A 6629-nucleotide genomic window follows, 5' to 3' on the forward strand; every position below is an offset into this window, starting at 1 on the left:
AGGACATTACATTGAGTGAAATTAGTCAGTCACAAAAGGAGAACTACTGCATAGGACCACTACTGTAAAAGACTAAGAAAAAGAACCCATAGTAAAGGGGGGTGGGGGCAGGGACTCTTTGCTGGTTACTGGGATGTGAACGGTATGGTGAGGGGAGGGAGAAAAAGGTAGAGCATACGGCAAGGAATAGACACAGGATAATTTGGGCGCTAGGGAGGGGGGCAATATACAAGAAGGGGAAGGGGAATGGAAGAACAAAGCATATGGGAGAACAATTAGGCAAGTTTGCATGGGCTAAGTGGGACAGAGGTAAAAAATGATGTATGCACAACCTATGAACAACAAGGCTTTGGGATACAGACATTGAGACATGGTTGGAATGGGGAAAAGGGGGGAAATAATGTTAAGATGCGTGGCTGTCTTTTGAATCTTGGTTTCCCTGGCAAAAAACAGACACTGGATGGGGAGAGAAAGGAAAAGCCAGAAATATCACCATAGAAAGCTTGTAAGTCCGTCCTCTGCCTACAACTTATTGGAATACCGAAAATGGGGCTACAAAGTGCCCAGTGAAGGAGGCTTCCTGAGGAGCCTCTGCATTACATAAGACCATAGGTGGAATTCTGAACAGCATCCAGAATCTTCAGCAGTGGACAATTTCCACTAGAAAAGACAAACAGACTAGCCTGGAGCAACTAGAAGAACAGAAGACACCTCTTGGAAGAAAGACCAACAGGAAAAGTACAAAACAATATAGGCAGACCAACTGATTACTCCAGGAACAAGCAAAGAGATATCAAGGCAAGTGATTGGGTCCCCTTAGAGCAAACCTCCTTCTAAGACTAAGACTCAATGGGAACACAGGCTCTGATTGGTTACCACATTCGTCACCGATAAGGGGAAGTGAGGGGAAAACTGCAATGAAGCAGCAAGCTAAGCCCTACAACATTCAATAGAGTCCTGTGAACGCAGGTGGAGAACTGGTTGGCCAGTAGTGTTACAAGACCTGGGGACTCTTGGGCCCAGAGTCAGTGACATAGCCACGGAAGACTAGAGTGGAGAGTGAAATGTCCAACTGATAAGAAGAGAAGGCAAATGCACAAGAACACCCACACTTGCAGATAATACCCACTTGACCTGGCTTCAATGACTGGATGAGCAGAGCTCTACTAGAAGAAGAAAGAAGAGGAAAAAAGGAGTAATCCTGATATAATTTGATGAACTTGACCTACACCTATGGATGCAGTAGCTCAAAAGAGGGAACAAATCTTTACAGCAAGGATCATTCCCACACCCTCCATGCACACAGTAGACAGGGATGGGCAACTTGGACATTGGCTACCCAAAGTGGTGGTGGTTGGGGGTGGGGTGGGGGGCGACAACAAAGGCAAGAAGTGACTGGCTTACAAGCTTTCAAGAGGGAACCTAGAAGGCGTGGAAGAAGGTAGAATCTCCACTGAGTAGTATCCAGTCTGCCTAGGAGGGGCTGATGAAAGGAAATGCGGATAGGTATATTGTGATACAGTAGTAAATAATTGTTATCAGGACTGATTGTGAGGGTTGGAAATGTAAAGGTAGAAGTTTTGTAATAAGGAGGGGAGTGATTAACTTTGCAGTCTAGGAACAGAGGTCCCTGGGACCATCAAAGGAGAAGAGCAGAGAGTGGGACCTTACCCAGAGAAGCAGTGATGCCAGAGATGGAGACACAGATGATAATGTGGAGAGATGGAGTGGCTGGGGACTCTAGACTCAGAGAGGAAGAGGGGCTGTGTGCTGACAACTGGGGGGCAGGCTTCCTTTGGTTGGTTGATGATTCACGGAGGGGATTGTAACCATGATAATGAAACGATATACGATAGGATAAATGTAAAATTAATGTTCTCCCATGTAAACTATCACACAATTCACAATGAAACATCAACAACAACAACAACAAAAATACGATGGGACTTCACAGATTTTGCTGGAAAATTCTGTTAGTTTATAATCCCGTGTATCTATGTACTTTTTGCAACCCTTTTGTATGATCTGCCAAGGGCTAGTGATGGTACTGGTGAGATGGTGATATATGGGGCAGTAAAGAGTTTTTTGCTGTTTCTTTCCTCTGAGGTTGGCAAGTGAGGGCAGAATTTTTTAAGAGGACAATAAGAAAGTCTTCCAAGAAGAAGTTATGTTTCAGCAGACCTTACAAGGTGTCCAGGAGTTGGGCAGGTGAAGAAGGTGAAAAAAGATCATTCTAGGCATAAGAAAGACAACTAAATTTCATTCATTCATGCATTCAACAAATATCAACTGGCCCCGTTAAGGCACGTGCAATTCAGTGTGCTAGGTACAACAATCCACATATAATAACAAATGCAGGGGCTTTTACATAGTTTCATATAATTTCCAGAGAAGGGCATGGAGAGAGAGGGAGATGCAGCTGGAGAGAAAGGCAAGGGGCAAAGTGTGAATGTAGCTGTACTTGCAGCAGCAGACCCAAACTTCCTCTTACCAGTCATGTGATCTCAGACTGGTTGCTTAACCTCTTCAAACCTCATTTTTCCATCTCAAAAATGGCAAGAACAAGAAATACCACAAAAGGTTATTATGAGGCTAAAAGAAAAGTGTTTAACATAGTACCAGGAACACAGACAACAACTGACATTAACATCATTTTATTGTTATTGTTGTCATTCGCATTACTAACTTGACTAAAGGAAAATGTCATCTCAGGCCACGGGAATGACATTGAGAAAAAGAAGTAGTACAACTGCTCTTCGCCTTTCAACTTCCAGGATGCATACACAAGGACAGAGAGGCCAGGATATGTTCTGTGTTGCCTTGACCAATGTTCTTCACAGTCCTATGTAGAAAGAACCCTACCTAGTAGGAAAGAGAGTATATATTCCTAAGAGGTGCCTCCCCAATTATAAAAGCTCTTTGACTTTTCAAAATCATTAGAAACGCATTGTCTTCCACAAACCACTCATTTCTGTTATCATCATTGTCATGCAAAACACACTGCTTATTCATTTCCAAGCCCTATTACAGGATTTTACATGTATCAAATCATTTAATCCTTTTAACAACACTATGGGGCTTGTTGTTAAGTGCCATTGAATCATTTCTGACTAATAGTGACCCTGAATAGGGTTTCTAAGGAGCAGCTGATGAGTTTGAAGCACCAACCTTGTAGTTTAATCTGACCTTGGGATCCAGTGCTTATCCTACAATGCCATACCAGGGCTCCTCTTATGGAGATAGGCACTATTATTACTCTCATTTTACAGGAAAAGTAACTGAGGCAATATGTCATTGTAGGTAGTCTGGCTCAAAAATCTATGTTCTTTACTTCTATGACATGCTACCTGTCAAATATAGGGATGCTTTTGCCTTAAACTTCACACCAGTAATTATGTTCTGAAAGACATGTCATTCTTATCCATGGCCAAGTATCTATACTCCCACTGAGAAAGTGGGTAGAGCCCATAAGCTCTATTCAGGTTTTCTACAGGGAAAGGGCATCACTTAGGACTAATGCCCACAGTACTCAGTGCAGCTAACAGGGCTCAAACAAATGACAAGTTGGCCACCACTGGGAGTTGATTAAAAATCTCCCATTAAACTAAGCTGTACTTAGCATAGACCTTTTTTTTTTTTTAAAGTAGCTTTTCATCAGGGGATTATATTTTCTTCTTGACAATTTCCTTAATGGCAAGAAAGGCTATATGTTAGAAGAACAAAGGAGACCCAAGGGCAAAGAGTTGAAGATTCTCACCATGGCAGAGACAGAGGGGGGAGGGAGGCAGAAAATTAAACAAGCATAAGAGAAGATGTGACCCCTCTTTTATTCCTGTATAATGTCCCAGTGCTGCCCACCCCCACCTCTTCACTCTGCTTCTCCTCCAGGGGCACTAACAGCGGCTCAGAGCTCATTAAAGTTTGAACAGCTTGATCAATAAGGACAGAATGGTGAATTGTCCATCTGCAAATTACCAAGCACCTCATGAATATTTAAGGAACTAAACTAGGGGCATGGAGAAGAGGGAAACAGAGATTTTACTTCTCCCTCTAGAAAAAAAAAAAAAATATATATATATATATATATCAAAGAGTCTGCCTTTCCTGATCTCCAGAAAACAAAGACTCAAATGGCCCAATGAAGCTTTAATACGAAACAAGTATTGCCCAGCACTGCTTCCTTTCCCAAGCCAGCAGGCTCAATCCAATGCTCTAGTGTATCCAAAGCCACTAACCATGAATACTTACGTATCTCTCATCAGATAGTCTTTATTCTTACTGGACTTCTTTGCTTTCTCAGAACACACCATGTTCACATGCTGGTCCCTCTGCCTAAAATGCTGTTTCCCCTACTTGGCCACTTGGAAGTCAGGATTGTCCACTGATTAAAAGGAAAGCTTTATAGGGAGACTGCTTAGGTTCCATTTCTACCTCTGCTACTTATTAACTGCATGAACTTAGGTAAGTCACTAGCATTTCTGTGCCTCTACTTCTTTCAGGCTGCCAACCTCAAGATCAGCAATTCGAAACTACCAGCGGTTCCATGGGAGAAAGATGAGACATTCTGCTCCCGTAAAAACTTACAGCCTTGGAAACCCTGTGAAGGGTCACTATGAGTCGCAACCGACTCCACGGTACTTAACAGCAACAACTAACAACTTCTTCTTAAGAGTCATGATGTGGTACTGCAGGATAAACACTCAAGCTCATGATAGGTTTAAACTGCAAGGTCAGTGGTTCAAACTCAACAGCTGCTCCTAGAAAACCCTATACAGGGTCACTATGAGTCAGAACTGACTGAACAGCATACAATAGCAACAACAACAACTTCCTCTTTTAAAAAAATGGAGGGAACAATGATGTTGCTGTTGTTAGTCGCTGTTGAATCAGGCACTGATTCAGGGTAACACCATCTACAATGAAACAAAGCACTGCATGGACCACACCAGCTTCATGATCAATGTAATCTGTAGGGTTTTCACTGGCTGATTTTCAGCCTTTCTTCTGCTCCATCTTAGCCTGGAAGCACCAATGAAAACTGTTTAGAATTACAGCATCACACAAGCCTCCACTGACAGATGAGTGGCACCTACACATGAGGTACACTGGCCTGGAATCGAACTTGAGTTCCCCACATGGAAGGCAAGAACTGTACCAGTAAGCTACCATTGCCCTCAGGGTGTAATAAAAAAACACAGTTGCTGTCAAGTAAGCCATCTCCTACTCAAGGTGATCCCATGTGTGCATCAAAGTAATGTTATTCCATAGGGTTTTCAATGTTTCAATGGATACGTTTTCAACGTAGATGCCTGGCACAAAAGGAGAAAAATTGCATAGGACCACTATTGCAAACGAATAAGTCAAAAAACCCATACTCCGGGGTGGGGAGGAGGGGTGTTCTTTGCTGGTTACTGGGATGTGGGGATTGGGTGAGGGGAGGGAGGGGAAGGTGGAGCACAGGGTAGGGAATAGGCATAGGATTAGTTTGGGTGCTAGGAAGAGGGGCAATACACAAGTAGGGGGAAGGAACTGGAAGAACAAGGTGGATGGGAAAACAATTAGGCAGGTTTACATGGGCTAAATGGGATGAGGTAAATAATGAAGTATGCAGAACCTTGGAAAAACAGGGCTCTGGGAAACAGGGATTGAGACATAGTTGGTATGAGCAAAAGAGGGAAAATAATTTTAAGATGCTTAGATGTCTTTTGAATCTTGGTTTCCCTAACATAACAGTATAAAACAGACACTGGATGGGGAGACAAAGGATTAGCTAGAAATATCACCACAGAGAGCTTGTAAGTCCACCTTCTGCCTATAACTGATTGGAATACCTAAAAAGGGGCTACAATGTGCCCAGTGAAGGAGGCTTCCTGTGGAGCCTGTGCATTACATAAGACCATAGGTGGACTCTTGAACTCCATCCAGAAATCTTCTGAGGTGGGAAAGTTCCACTTGAAAGGACAAGCAGACCATACTGGAGTGGCTAGAAGAAGAACAGAAGATACTTCTTGAAAGAAAGACCAATAGGAAAAATACAAAACAATAATCACAGTCTGACTGATTACTACAAGAACAAGCAAGTTGCTCGCCCAGGAGACATCAAGTCAAGTAGTCGGGTCCCCTCAGGGCAAACCCCCTTCCAAGACTGAGACTAAATGGGAATACACGAGCAGACACATGCTTTGACTGGTGACCTTGGTCACGGATAAGGGGAAGTGAGGGAAAAACAGCAATGAAGCTGCAAGCTAAGTTCTTTCATGTTCAAGACACTCCTGTGAACCCAGCTGGAGACCCGGTTGGCCAGAAGTTTGGCAAGACCTTGCCACTCCTGGGCCTAGAGTCAGTGACATAGCCACAGAGGACTAGAATGGAGAATGAAGTACCCAGCTGATAAGAAGATAGAGCATATGCATAAGAACACTCACACTTGCAGACAATACCCACTTGACCTGACTTCAATGACTGGATGATCAGAGCTCAACTAGAAGAAGAGGAAAAAAAGAGTAATCTGATACAATTTGATGAACTTGACCTACATCTATAGATGCGGTCACTCAAAAGAAGGAACAAAAATTTACAGAGAGGATCATTCCCACCCCCTCCATACAGAGTAGACAGGGATGGGCAAC

General features: G+C 43.1%; 1 protein-coding gene across 3 annotated transcripts in view; it reads right to left on the bottom strand.

Annotated features, from left to right (window-relative positions):
• FGGY (FGGY carbohydrate kinase domain containing) overlaps window positions 1-6629 on the bottom strand; it is a 677880-nt gene that overhangs the window by 670046 nt on the left and 1205 nt on the right. The gene's annotated exons all lie outside the window — the stretch shown is intronic.

The sequence above is a fragment of the Chrysochloris asiatica genome, unplaced genomic scaffold, assembly GCF_000296735.1.
Source record: "Chrysochloris asiatica unplaced genomic scaffold, ChrAsi1.0 scaffold00048, whole genome shotgun sequence".
NCBI lineage: Eukaryota > Metazoa > Chordata > Mammalia > Afrosoricida > Chrysochloridae > Chrysochloris > Chrysochloris asiatica.